The sequence below is a fragment of the Engystomops pustulosus genome, chromosome 6 (genome assembly GCF_040894005.1).
Source record: "Engystomops pustulosus chromosome 6, aEngPut4.maternal, whole genome shotgun sequence".
NCBI lineage: Eukaryota > Metazoa > Chordata > Amphibia > Anura > Leptodactylidae > Engystomops > Engystomops pustulosus.
Window position 1 is genome coordinate 49126965 of NC_092416.1, and position 13738 is coordinate 49140702.

Genomic DNA, 13738 nt, shown 5'->3' on the forward strand with positions numbered 1-13738 from the left:
ACCACTTTTAAGTGGTAGGTTTCCTTTAACCATTTCTATCCTTCTGCTCAATAACATCCCTTTAGAATAGGTTATGGTTGTCAGAGTGGTGAAGGTCTGATATCCAACACCTCATCAATCTGGCAATATTAGCAGCGGCAACTTACAGCTCTGTTGTCTGTATAAGGGGCGAGCCAAATCACCATTTTTGTTTGCAGAGGCTAGAAAAGCACTTGGTTATTGCAAATCACTAATTGGTGTTTGATTTTTTTTACAACATGTGTAAAAAAAGTAACCAAAAATCACATCTCAAAACCGGGGCCTAGCCTTTTCTTGGGGCTTGGAGGCAGCCGAGGCCCAGAATACCGGCCATGGCTGGCGGTTGCGGCCTAGGGCACGTGTCACATTGCTTGGTATGGGGACACAGCCTGGCAGGTCTCCAGCAGGTGGTGTGTGCAAGAAAGATGGAGGGATAGGCTGATGTACTGAATCTCCCTGGGGCATCCCCTTTGGAGTCTGTGGTATGAGTCATTGGGTAATGGATGGGGCGCCCTTGGTGTTACAGCAGTATCCAGGGAGCAGACAGAGGCAACGTTGTGCAAAAAAACTCACGGTTCTTTATTAGAACAACTGCAGGCAATGGGTCAAATGATCTTGTACAGATGCCGGATTACTGGAGAGTCCGGATTACTGGAGTGGCCATGGAGAGTGATCCTCAGGAGAATATTCACCAGCCTGGTAGCAGGTGCAGGCTGGGACGTAGCTGTGTCCCTTTTACAAACTTTTGTTTACACATAATAATAAAAAAATATATATTTACATAGCACCATCACATTCTGCAGCTGTAACTTCTGTGTCTGCGTCATCCTCTGTCCATGGAGTATATAGCTAAGGAGGCATTGGTTATGCCTTTGTGTCTTCATCACACCCAACATTTTCCTGCAGCTTGGCTATGGTTCATTAATAGTTGATCCATTGATGGCAGGTTCTTTTTCTACTCACATTGCTCCCTTGATCATCTGTTTTGTCTAGATCTCAATTGTGTTCTGACTCAAGAACTGTTTGGGGCCAGGACTCTGATATCACATGAGAGTTCTGCACGCTCTTGTAAGGGTGCATTTCATAGAGGTATCCTAGCAAACTCCAGACTTTTCATGTGATTCTGACCTGCTTCTATCTTGCCTTTTTTTTGTCAATCCTCTGCTCTTGTGATTTTGTCCTGCTTTACTCTCCTTGTTATTTGTTTTGTCGTGTCCTGTCTTTGTGCTTTGCACTTTGGCGCAATGAGGGAATATCTCCTAGCTGTCCCTTATCGCTAGGGTTTTCAAGGCAAAAACATAGGGAAAGCTGGGAAGTGGGTCTAGTCTGGGCCCACTGTCTTTGTTTACTGTTCTAGTTTGTTCCCAGATCCAGTGTTACAGCACTGCTTTACAATTCATGGGGTACATATACAGAAAAAATAAGACATTACAGAGCAATAACATGGTCACATGTAACAATAGGAATAACGGCCCTGCTCACAAGGTACACAATACTCACAGTCAATACAAGTAGAAAGGTGTCAAACCTTAAAGGAAATCTACCATTTGGAAACTACTTACCAAAGTGCAGATTTCTCATCTACATGACCACATTACAAACCACAGAGGGAATATTAAAAAAGTTTTTTTTAAAACATGGTCTATTTAAGCACTTTATTTTGAAACATCAAAAAAATGAAAGATTAATGATGATTAGCCCTATAGACCATATCAATGAAAATACAACCAATAGGTACCAGACATTATGTAGGAGGGAAGTCTTTTGGATGTACAAATTACACACCCTTAGTCCAGAAGGTCTAAACGAAATCTCTGAAACAATATTCAAAGTCTTTACACACAAAAAAATTGGTACCTTCTTACCTAGAGTCCGCTCCTCACTTCGTTCACACAGCCTTTGCAATCCACTAGCGGCAGAACGCATCTGCCTAGTTGACCTCTCTCGGCTTCCGTACCTGTGAGCGTTCTGCAAGTGTTCCACTTGCTAGCAGCCACCATATTGGTTTTTTGCGCTCCAATGAGCGTTCCAGGATACCGAATTCTAATAGATCATCTGTGATTGACTACTAACTATATATTGCTAATTATTGGCTTATATTATGAACTACGGACTACTAATAAAGATTTTATAGCAATCTATTTAATGTTTTGTGGTGTTGTTCATTGTAGAATGTTTTAAAATTAAGCTTTTTGACAAGAACAATTTTTTTCTATTTTTCCTCCTTTTTTCTTGTAATTGCTGATGTCATTTCTGGACTTTTATTATCAAAATAATATGACAAAATGTATATGCAATGACCTGAAGAAGCGCCCAGCGATAGGCGCGAAACACGTTGTCTAGATTTCATTATTTTATTTTACATGTATTTTTAAACTTGATATTAAATTGCTGAACCTTGATAGCTATTATAGCTTTTTGGTTGTGCCACGGTTAGTTCCTTTTTTCTTCTACCTGGGATCCATTGAGGAGTTTTTCTCTGAATACCCTGGATGTTCTTGGCATTCTTCAGATTTCTCAGCAGCTGTGCATCGTTGTATATTGTGGATGTGAAAGGATGAGTTACTACAATGCTCTGTGGAACTTGTTATAACCATAGCAGGGTTCTGCTCCCGGTAGCAGTTGGAGGTAATTTGTGTATTTTTAAAAAGTAGACCTCTCCAAATTCACAAGGTAAGTACACTGTCAGCATCCCTTGGAATCTGCCACTGTAGATACTTTGGTAAGTAGTTTCCAGATGGTGTAAATTAGTTTTACATTTCTGCTTAAAATGTTTTGACAGTAAGGATTAAATAAGAATAAATTGAATTATTAAAACAACTAATAGGTCTACTACATTTTACATTTGCACTTACAAATGTAATAAAGTAATGAGTCTGCCAATATGTGCAGTCATCATGATGGGAAACATCTAAGTACTATGTTTCCAAGTCCTTTGTCCACAATTATAATAATGTGTTATGCAGTGTCTGGGAATGGATTGCAGATACAGACAGAAAGTAGGCCCTAACTTCCGTTTCCAACCCCGTCACGTAGAGCAGCAGGAGAGAAGAGCTCCAAAACTTGACACCAAACCAACTCTCCCCTGCCTCCTGATGCTCCGACTAGTACTGAATAATGGGACCCCTGTTGCAGTTCCTCTGTAGCTGCCAGACCACGGTGATACCACCTGCACAGAGGAGATCAGGCAACCCTTTCACATCACTGCACATGCTGCAGGGCCCTGCAATCAATACCCAGCAGCCAGCATCAAAAGCGGTGATTGAGACCTGGCGCCACCTGAACGTTACACTGAACTCTCTCCCCCTTAAGGTATGGGCGACACACCAGAAAGACAGGACCAGCAGGCAGCCAGGCTACTTAGTGGACCACACGCCTGGTGGCTGTTACAATGGGGGGCGATCCAGACCATTGCGACACTCACTGGGAGCTAGCCCATACAGCATAAAGTGAGAGTCAAAAACTGGGGCTAATGCTACATTAATCTCACCATTCACTAGACGCGGATCCATATACCGCAAAGCTGCCCGAACTACATGCAACAGCGACTGAGCCCGGTTACACCAGATAACCAAATCGCCACAAACCTGAGTGGGTTAAGTTTATATGTAATAGCCATCATCAAGTCTTTCAGGAATATTAAACCATAATGGTGTCTCTGCTTTTATGTCCAGCAGGTGGCAACAATTCAGAGGAGGAATGTGGAGAATCAGATGATAGCGCACAGAAACAAGTCAGACCACCCTTAAAGGGAACCCGTCACCACTATTTTCACAAATACAGGTAGTGGCAGGTTCCTATAGAGCCCTAGTAACTATCTGACACCCTGCTTGTAACTACAAATTATTCCCCTCAGATCCCATAAAATCAGAGTTGCCTGGTATCTATGCAGCTTTCGAGCGAGTCCACGGGGGCGTGGCCTAATGTCATGTGACCAGGGTGACATCATCAAAGGTCCTTGAGCTACTTAATATGAAAACTATACCCCATGTACATATAAGACAACATAAAACAATAACAGCAGCCTCCGTGGACTTCTACTTCTCTCCATGCAGGCTGCTGTGATTTCATGAGATAAAATATGCTGTGATTTCATGACATATATGCTTAGTGTAGAGATCCTAATGCTACAAAAGCTATAGGACCTGCGATGATGTCACCCTGGTCATATGACATTATAGCAGCATACAGCAATAGGTATGGAGAAAAGCTGCTGGACTCAGCCTGAGGAGGCCACGCCCACCTGGACTCGCTGTAGCCATGCTTAGTTACCAGTTAAAACTATAAAGTTGAATATATGTGAATCTCAGTGGAATAATTTTTAGCTACAAGCAGGGTGTCACATAGTTACTAGAGCTCTATAGGAACCTGTCACTACCTGTATTTGTGAAAATAGTGGTGACGGGTTCCCTTTAAACTACAAAATAATTATCAAAGCAAGTGACAAAAAGATAGAGCCAAGCACATTACAGTCAATGCAGGAAGAAATTGGCTCTCACACCATGAAGGCTTGAGATTAACCTATGTAACATATATGCCCCTAACAGGGATCAGGGTCCCTTTTGTAAGTCACCGTTAGAGCGGTGGTCAATGGACACAGCCCAACAGCTCGTTTTGTCTGGAGACTTTAACCAGGTTATAAACCCCATGAAAGATAGGTCTTATGAGCAAAGAATAAATTCTTTACCTACTCAATCGGACTCAGAAATCTCCTTGGCCAGCAATCTTAATCTCACAGACAATTGGAGATACCTACACCCCGAAGATAAGGAATACACATTTATCTCTGGGGTGCACCACAGCTGGTCGCAGCTAGACCACGTACTTATTAATAGACCCATCTGTGACAAAATAGACATAGAGCAATTAGTTCTTTCAGATCATGCGCCCGTCTTAATAACCTTAACATATTCTATCAAATGATTTTCTGTGGAAATTCCAAACATACCTGGCCAAAGATGAATCTTTTCTGCAGCTCCTTAGGGGTTGGTGGCTAGAATATGAGTTTTACAATGCCAAGGTGAGAGATAGAACAGAAATTTATTGGGAAGAAGCCAAAACAGTACTTATGGAAGGCATATCCTACCATCTAGTGGCCACCAGGAAGCACAATGATGCACAATACCACACTTGAAGCAAAGCCAGGGGCGTAACCACAGTGGTAGCAGCCATAGCAGCTGCTATGGGGCCTGCAGTGTTTGGTGGCCCTGTCATTCGACCTGTCACACTAAAGAGTGGAGGATGTGTGCCATTATACACATAATAGGGCTCATTTACTAAGGGCTTTGCGTCGGACTGTGCAAGTTTTTCATGGCTAAAACGGCTTGCACAGGTATTTAAGAAGTGTCTGTGCTGCGATTGTGTCGCATGTGACCCTTTTGTGGCACAGCCGCGCTTGTTTCCATGCGACACAAATTATGGACTAATTCGGACCGAGCGCCTTATTTAACTTTCAAATTGTGTCACATGTCGGACCAGTACGGGGTAGCGACACGTTCATGATTTCTGGTGCTCGTTCTTAGCGAATCCCAGCATACCCAGCATTATACATAGACAATGCACATTTAGTGAACTAAATGTGCCCAATGTACACTCTACAGCATAATATATATATAATATATATGTGCTATATATGTGTGCATATCTATGATGTTTATATGGTTTGTATATACTGTATAAGTGTAAATATCGCTGTATCGCTGTAAATTTGTATAAGGCACTGTATGTGTATGCTCTATATGTGTGCACATGAGTGTATAAATATGTGTATGAAGAACTCTGTGTATGTATATAAGTATATAAATTTATATATATATATATATGTATATATATATAGACATATAGGGGGATATTTATCAGGACCTCTGCGCACCGCCAGTGGCGCAGAGGCCCTGAAATAATCGCAAATGCTAGCTTAATGCTAGCTTATAATAATAATAATAATTCTTTATTTATATAGCGCACACAGATTACGCAGCGCTGCACAAGCATGTCAAATTGGTCCCTGTCCCCATGGGGCTCACAATCTAAACAACCTAACAGTATGTTTTTAAGTGTGGGAGGAAACCGGAGTACCCGGAGGAAACCCACGCAAACACGGAGAGAACATACAAACTCTTTGCAGATGCTGACCTGGGTGGGATTTGAACCCAGGACCCAAGTGCTGCAAGGCAGAAGTGCTACTCACTCAGCCACCGTGGCGCCGCCACCTTCACGCCAGTGGGGGGCGCGGCCGTAGCGGGGGCGCGGCCGGACGGGAGTGGGCCGGCGCGGGGCGCTACTGTCCCCGCGTCTGCGCACTGGCTGCTGCCGGCAACTTTTCATACGCCCTGCCTCGCGTAGGTTAAACGCTGCGCTGCTGGCAGCCCGATACATCAAGAGGCAGAAGCCTCTAGATGTATCGGGCTGCGAATTTGCAGCGGCAGGGCGATCATACCCTGGCGCAAGAGCGCCAGCATATGATGAATATCCCCCATAGACTTATGTTTGACAGTATAAATGTGTTTGACTGTATCTCGCATGTGTGAGTGTACAAACATGTATATGTTTTAAATGGGAAGGGGGCCCATTCAGAAGCCTGCTATGTGGCCCTGCCGCTCCTACTTATGCTCCTGAGCGAAGCCCTTAGAAAAGCATACACAACATACTTTCCCCTTGCAAGCCAATCTTGCTTCATTTCGTCTAGAAATAGACATGAAGCCATACTAGGTAGACATGAACAGTTTGGACACACATGACTCAAATCGGACCTCTTCTGGTTTGGCAACAAGTCGGGTCCACCAGACCCTCTTATTAGACTAATTGACTCTACTGCAAGAAAAAGAAAGGATACATGCCAAGTGACCAAGACAATACATTCTTTAGTCATATATCAGAAAACACCACAACACAAAAAAGACAATAAAAACCATTAACCCCTAGGTGCACCTGGACGTTATACTACGTCCCTGTGGCTAGATACTTAGCGCACCGGGACTTAGTATAACGCCCTTCTTCTGGCACCGGCTCACAAACGGAGCCGGCACCAGAAGCAGCGGCTGTCAGCTGTCTATCACAGCTGACAGCGTGCGTTAAGACCCGCGATCGGAGCTGACTCTGATCGTGGGTGTTAACCCCTTACATGCCGCGGTCAAGCATGACTGCGGCGTGTAAGGGTGTTCCTGCTATGGATCGGATCCCCCGTGTTGCTTACCGGGGGATCCGCTCCTTTTCTGGGCAGCCCTGCTGAGTGCTCCGGGGCTGCCCGATGATCCTGGAAGTCAGACCCCTTCCAGGTCTGACTGTAAACTGTCTGCGCATGCTCTGCGCAGTCCCGTAGGGGTTAAAAATGTGAACAGAGTCACAAAATAATCTACCACAGGAAAACCAAACATATGATAGTGTTAGTGATCCTGGGACCACCAACTCCCCCTAGAGACTAAAGCCTTATGTAACACAAAAAGAGATACAACAATTTTATCCTATAAGGCAGTGGTGGCGAACCTATGGCACGGGTGCCAGAGGTGGCACTCTAAGCCCTCTCAGTGGGCACTCAGGCTGTTGCCCCAGCACAGAATTCACCAAACAGAACTTGAAGGATCCTCCTACAGGCCCAAGTAGCCCAAAAAATGAAGCATCTTGGTCTACCTGAGACTGCAGGAAGAGAAGTTGAGGACATGGTCAGATTATCATTGGAGCCATTGAAGCTCTTGCTCTTGGCCCCACAATTTTTCATGTTCAGGGAAGCTCCAATGGCAATCTGAATTTTCCCACCTTCTGTCAACGATATTGGTGTCCTCAGGACCCTTGAAAGCTGTGGTATAGCACGGAGCAAGAAGATTTTAATAATTTAATGCTAGAATTGCCGTGTTGGCACTTTGCAATAAATAAGTGGATCTGGTTTGCATTTTGGGCACTTGGTCTCTAAAAGGTTCGCCACCACTGCTATAAGGAATTACACAGTGGGCTAGGGAGAATGCGGTACCAATATATAATGCAAGAGGATTGCAAAAAAGTCACAAAAAAGGATTTTTGTATAGAGTATGAGTATATGCAGGCCAAAGTAAATGAATAGATGGTACCACACTGCTTACCTAAATCAAAAGATAAGCAAGTATTACCTGTGCGGCAAACTTACACACAAGAGGGACCTGGGGATAAACGCCCCACGCGTATTGCCACCTGCTGTAGTAGTTAAAAGAGACATCTATTATTGCTTGATCATTGTACTATATGTTGGAAGTGATTGCAGACTTGTAGGGGCCATAATATTCATACAGACCAGGGCCCATGGCAGTCCTAATCCACACCTGGTTCAGGTCAATTTATCTGCATGAAGCACATCACATCACCAAGGAGCTACAAAGTAGATTTACAGACCGTGATTAAAGTCAACATTCCATTAAAAGGTATACAATCATGCAAAATCAAGAAAATTAAAACTTCTGTACCCACAAAATAAACAGGTGAGATCACTACTGGTTGATTCTTTGGATTTCAGCAATCATACCTTTTTCAATACAAAAGGCCAAAGTTGGGGTGCAAAGCTTGAAACAAATGTGTTGCCTGGCCTAAAATCATCTGAGCAGAGAATTTCATGGATTCTTCGAGGCAAAGTGAATTTGTGATCACCCATGCCATTTTTGTTTCTACAAGAGAAGTAGTGTATTACGCAGACCTTATTACCGAGAAGTACAAATCAGCCCCAATCCCCTAAAACTGATATAAAAGAAGTAAATAATATAAATCATAAACAAGTTACGTATCATCGCATCCCAAAAGTCCTGATCTATCAAAATATATATTGTGGTGAACCCCATAACAGAAAATAAAGGCCAAATGTCCAAACCCCCACTTTTTGCCATTTTGGATCACTTAAAAAAAATCTAATATAATGTAATCAAAAGGTTGTACAGTCATCAACAATAGAACACCTTAAGCAGCACTGTACACCGAAGTATGAAAAAGTTATTAGTGTCAGAAGACACAAAAGAATAAACGAGACCTATCATTTAGGGCTCACAGTAAAAGCCGTAAAATCCAAGGCCACAAGAAAATGACGCAAATAATTTTTTTCACCAATTTCATAGCATTTAGAATTTTTACCCCAGTACATGGCATGGAACAATAAATAATGTCACTACAAAGTACAATTTGTTAGACAGAAAATACGCCCTCGCATAGCACTGTACACGGAAATATAAAAATGTTTCAGGTGGAGATTTATCACTGATTCTATGCAGTTGACTATGGGCAGAAGTTGACTTCGGAAAAAATGTTACATAATGGAGCACATTTACTAAGGGTCCGAATCGCGTTTTTCCGCTGGGTTTTCCGGCTGGCATGCGCCGAAAAATGGGGGGCCTAGCCGTCCGTAAAACCAGTCGGATTTAGAAAAATCGCACTATTTAAAAAAAAAAGTGTCACTTCACACACACTTACATGCACCAGGAATAGGATGGTGAACACCAGCAAACCTCGGCGGACCTCGCGCAGCGACACCTGGTGGACATCGGGCACACGACCATAGTGAATCGCTGGAAGACCCAAATCCTCGCCGGAGAACGCGCCGCTGGATCGCGACTGGACCGGGTTAGTAAATGAGCCCCAATATCTCAATGTGAGATGAGGGTGGGCTGATACACAGCTCCATTATGAATCAGGTAATATCAGTAGGCACTGGTGTCCGAATTAACACAGAGAACTGACCCAAAGGCAATGCCTTTCTATGGGTCAAGCTAAGTGACTGCAGTTAAAGGGGTTGTTCACTTTACCTCATGTTTTTTGTAATTTGTGCAGGATCTTAGGTAATTTACCAATATACATCTATTAATAGTTCTGCTTTCTTGATGTGTAAAGTGAAGCCTCCTGTCTTTTATCTCATCAGCCGGACATTCCTGTCCATAAAATGGCCGCAGGTGGAGGGTCATGTGATCTCTAACTGGCAATTCTTCATGGACAGACAGAGATCACATGACCCTCCATCTGCGGCCATTTTATGGACAGGAATGTCTGACTGATGAGGTAATAGACAGGAGGCTTCACTTTATATATCAAGAATGTGGTGCAGAACTATTAATAGATGTATATTGGTAAATTACCTAATATCCTGTCCCTCACACTTACACACACATTACAAAAACATAAGGTAAAGTGGTCAACCCCTTTAAACTCTCAAGTAAATAAACAGAAGCTGAGCTCTAGTAACCCAGCCCTGATACTAAATTGGTAGCAGTGGACAATATTTGGAGAGCTCCAATCTTATCTCCCATCCCTTCTTCAACAATAACAATGGTGGTTGAATGAAGACACATCCATGTTCCAACCTTATTAATTCTTCAGAAAACCGAAGATACCCACGCCAGAGTTCCCCACACTTGTTCCAATGACCTCCAGTGTATTCATTCACTTCAAGATGGATTAAGGTAGATACATAGAGGCCCCAGAAGAAGCTGATAGGCGAAACCCTGGGTCGGGCGATGTCTGGTGTCCTTGTGGATTGACTATATGCGCATTTTTATCTGATTTTATGTGAGTAGAACCAGGAATAAAGAGTTTTTACTTGTTGAAACCGTCTACGCTATGTCCATACTTATTTACTCTAAACAGCAAAGCTGAATTACGGAGTATATTTGTGGAAAAAGAACTGCAGCGGTTTCGTGTCTGAACAGTGGCTTATTCCCAATGAAATCTTTAGTCTGAAAATATCTTCCTGGACTGAAGGAAGTCGTATATAGATATTCAGTGGAATAGAAGATTACAACAACTGTGAGCTCCGGTCGGATTAAGAAAACTTTTTAATATAATGATATGTTCATGATTTTAGCTCAGTGAGTATATTTGAAAAAAAATATTGAAATATGGCTGTCACAATAAATCCTTGGATTAATGTTCCAGTTACCAAAATATGTTATATCAAGAAAGGTATCCAGGCCCCTCTTCAATTTGCACAATGTATTTATACATTGCAAGTAGATTGCTGTTGGCAGGATGAATATATAAGTGATTCATTCAGAGACCATCAATATAAAATAAGACATGTACTTCCCATAGAAAAACAGTTATAAACAGGAGCCTTTACACAGATGCAGTGAAAGTAATTAAGCATGAGTGAAAATATTGTATGCAAAATCACAATGGACAAGCATCTAGTATGCAACAACTGAAACAAAGAAAAACATTTTACCTAGTTGAATAAAAAAATTGCTTACAAAAATGATGAAAAACTCCTAAATTTAAATTTATGGAGATCCAGATCTAGCATCAATAAAAATGTATGAAAGTCACTTCCACATTGCAAGTGACAACATTGAATTGGATTCCAAAATGAATACCTACTGGTAATTTCTAATTTGTAGATGACGGATGGTAATTTGTAAATTACGGAGGTTGTCACGAAGTTTGACTACAATGGGCGAGTTTTACAATAGACTAGGATTAGAGTAGGGAATGCAGGAGGATCTAGGACCCTGTTGGGCTATCACTAACCTGGATACAAGATACAAGATGAGATATGGTTGGACATGGCGGCAAATAGGTTTCATATTGTAGCACCTTTGCCCATAGATCCTTGTAGATGAAACAGTAGATCCAGCAAACTTGTGGGTTGCAGATGTTGCCGTGCCAGCTTACTCTATAAGTGCTCAATTGGCGATAAATGTGGTGACTGAACAGGCCAAAGAAGAGTTGAAATCTGGCAGAACCATTCTTGCTGCTGTGTCTGTAGGATATATCTTGCTTGTTGACGGATGAAGTAACTATCTCAATTGGTAGTCTGCCTATGCGTTGTAGAGCCTGTTTGTCATGGACTTGCCCCCACAAACACACTTTTTCTTATACATAGCTGAATGGCAAGCTTTGCACACACTTCCACGAAACGCCCTGTTGCCTGTTCGTGGTTGGTGTCCTCTCCCCACTACCACACTGATTTTATACAGATCTTTTACTTTATCCTCACACTACTTTCTATATTTGGACGCAATCAAAGTTATATCCAAATAAAAACATCTTTAAATTCAGTTGTGCAACAAAATCAAACTAGCGGGTGGTCACTGCTCTCGGTACTTGTTACACTGAAGTGAAGCTTCTAAGGATCCACGGGGAGCAATTCATAATATGGCGGTGCTCTGCTCATGAAACAATCCAGAGACCACTGACATCTTCTTATGTTATCTTTATTCCATCCTTATGATGTACAGCAGGGGTCTCAAACTCAATTTACCTGGGGGCCGTTGGAGGTAGATTCTGGGTAAGGCTGGGCCGCATCAAGTTTTCCACACAAAATGCGCTTACAAAATATCATTATTCAGATTCAAATGTCACGGCGTCTCCCAGTGCAAGGAAAGCCCCAAGCTGGGAGACGTGTTTTCTCTATGAACGCGTCCTGTGTACCGAGGGGTCCCAAGCTCCTACCGCACTGAGCCCAGTCAGGGACACTCCATTCCCCCCCCCCCCCCACACCCGGTACTTGCCTCCCCGTGTCCCTCCCATCGAAGAAGATGAAGTCGCCGCTCTGACCTGCACCAAGTGCGTTCAGAGCGGCGACTTCATCTTCTTCAAGTACCGGAGGGAAGGGGATTAACCGGTTACGGGCCCTTTCCTGTTTTTTCATGTCCATTTTTCACTCCCCACCTTCAAAAAACTATAACTTTTTTATTTTTACACGTAAAGAGCTGTGTGATGGATTGTTTTCTGCGTAACAAATTGCACTTCATAGTGATGGTATTAAATATTCCATGCCATGTACTCGGAAGCGGGAAAAAAATTCCAAATGCAATGAAAATGCATTTGCGCCATTTTCTTGTGGGCTTGGATATTACGTCTTTCACTGAGCGCCCCAAATGACATGTCTACTTTATTTTTTGGGTCGGTACGATTAAGGGGATACCAAATTTGTATAGGTTTTATAATGTTTTCATACATTTACAAAAATTAAAACCTACTGTACAAAAATATTTTTTTTATTTTGCCAAATTCTGGCGCTAATAACTTTTTCATACTTTGGTGTACGGAGCTGTGGGTGCTGTCATTTTTTGCGAAATTTGATAATATGTTCAATGATATCATTTTTAGGACTGTACAACCTTTTGATCACTTTTTATAGATTTTTTTATATTTTTCAAAATGGCAAAAAAGTGCCATTTTCGAATTTGGGCGCTATTTTCCGTAACGGGGTTAAACGCACTGAAAAACCGTCATCATATTTTGATAGATCGGGCATTTTCGGATGCGTCGATACCTGATATGTTTATGATTTTTACTGTTTATTTATATTTATGTCAGTTCTAGGGAAAGGGGGGTGATTTGAAATTTTAGGGTTTTTTATTATTATTTTTTTTTTTTTAAACTTTTTTTTATTTTTATTTATACTATTTTTCAGACTCCCTAGGGTACTTTAACCCTAGGTTGTCTGATCGATCCTATCATATACTGCCATACTACAGTATGGCAGTATATGGAGATTTTCCTCCTCATTCATTACAATGTGCTTTCAGCACATTGTAATGAAGGGGTTAAAACGAAATAGCCTCGGGTCTTCGGAAGACCCGAGGCTACCATGGAGACGGATCGCCGCCCCCGATGACGTCACGGGGAGCGGCGATCCCAGGTAAGATGGCGGCGCCCATGCGCCGCTATCTTTTTGAGGCTGCCGGCAGCTTTGTCGGCAGCCATCGCTGTGAAAGCACCAGCGATCGGTGCTAGCACCGATCGCGGGTGTTACCGGTAAGCCTTTGCTGCAATA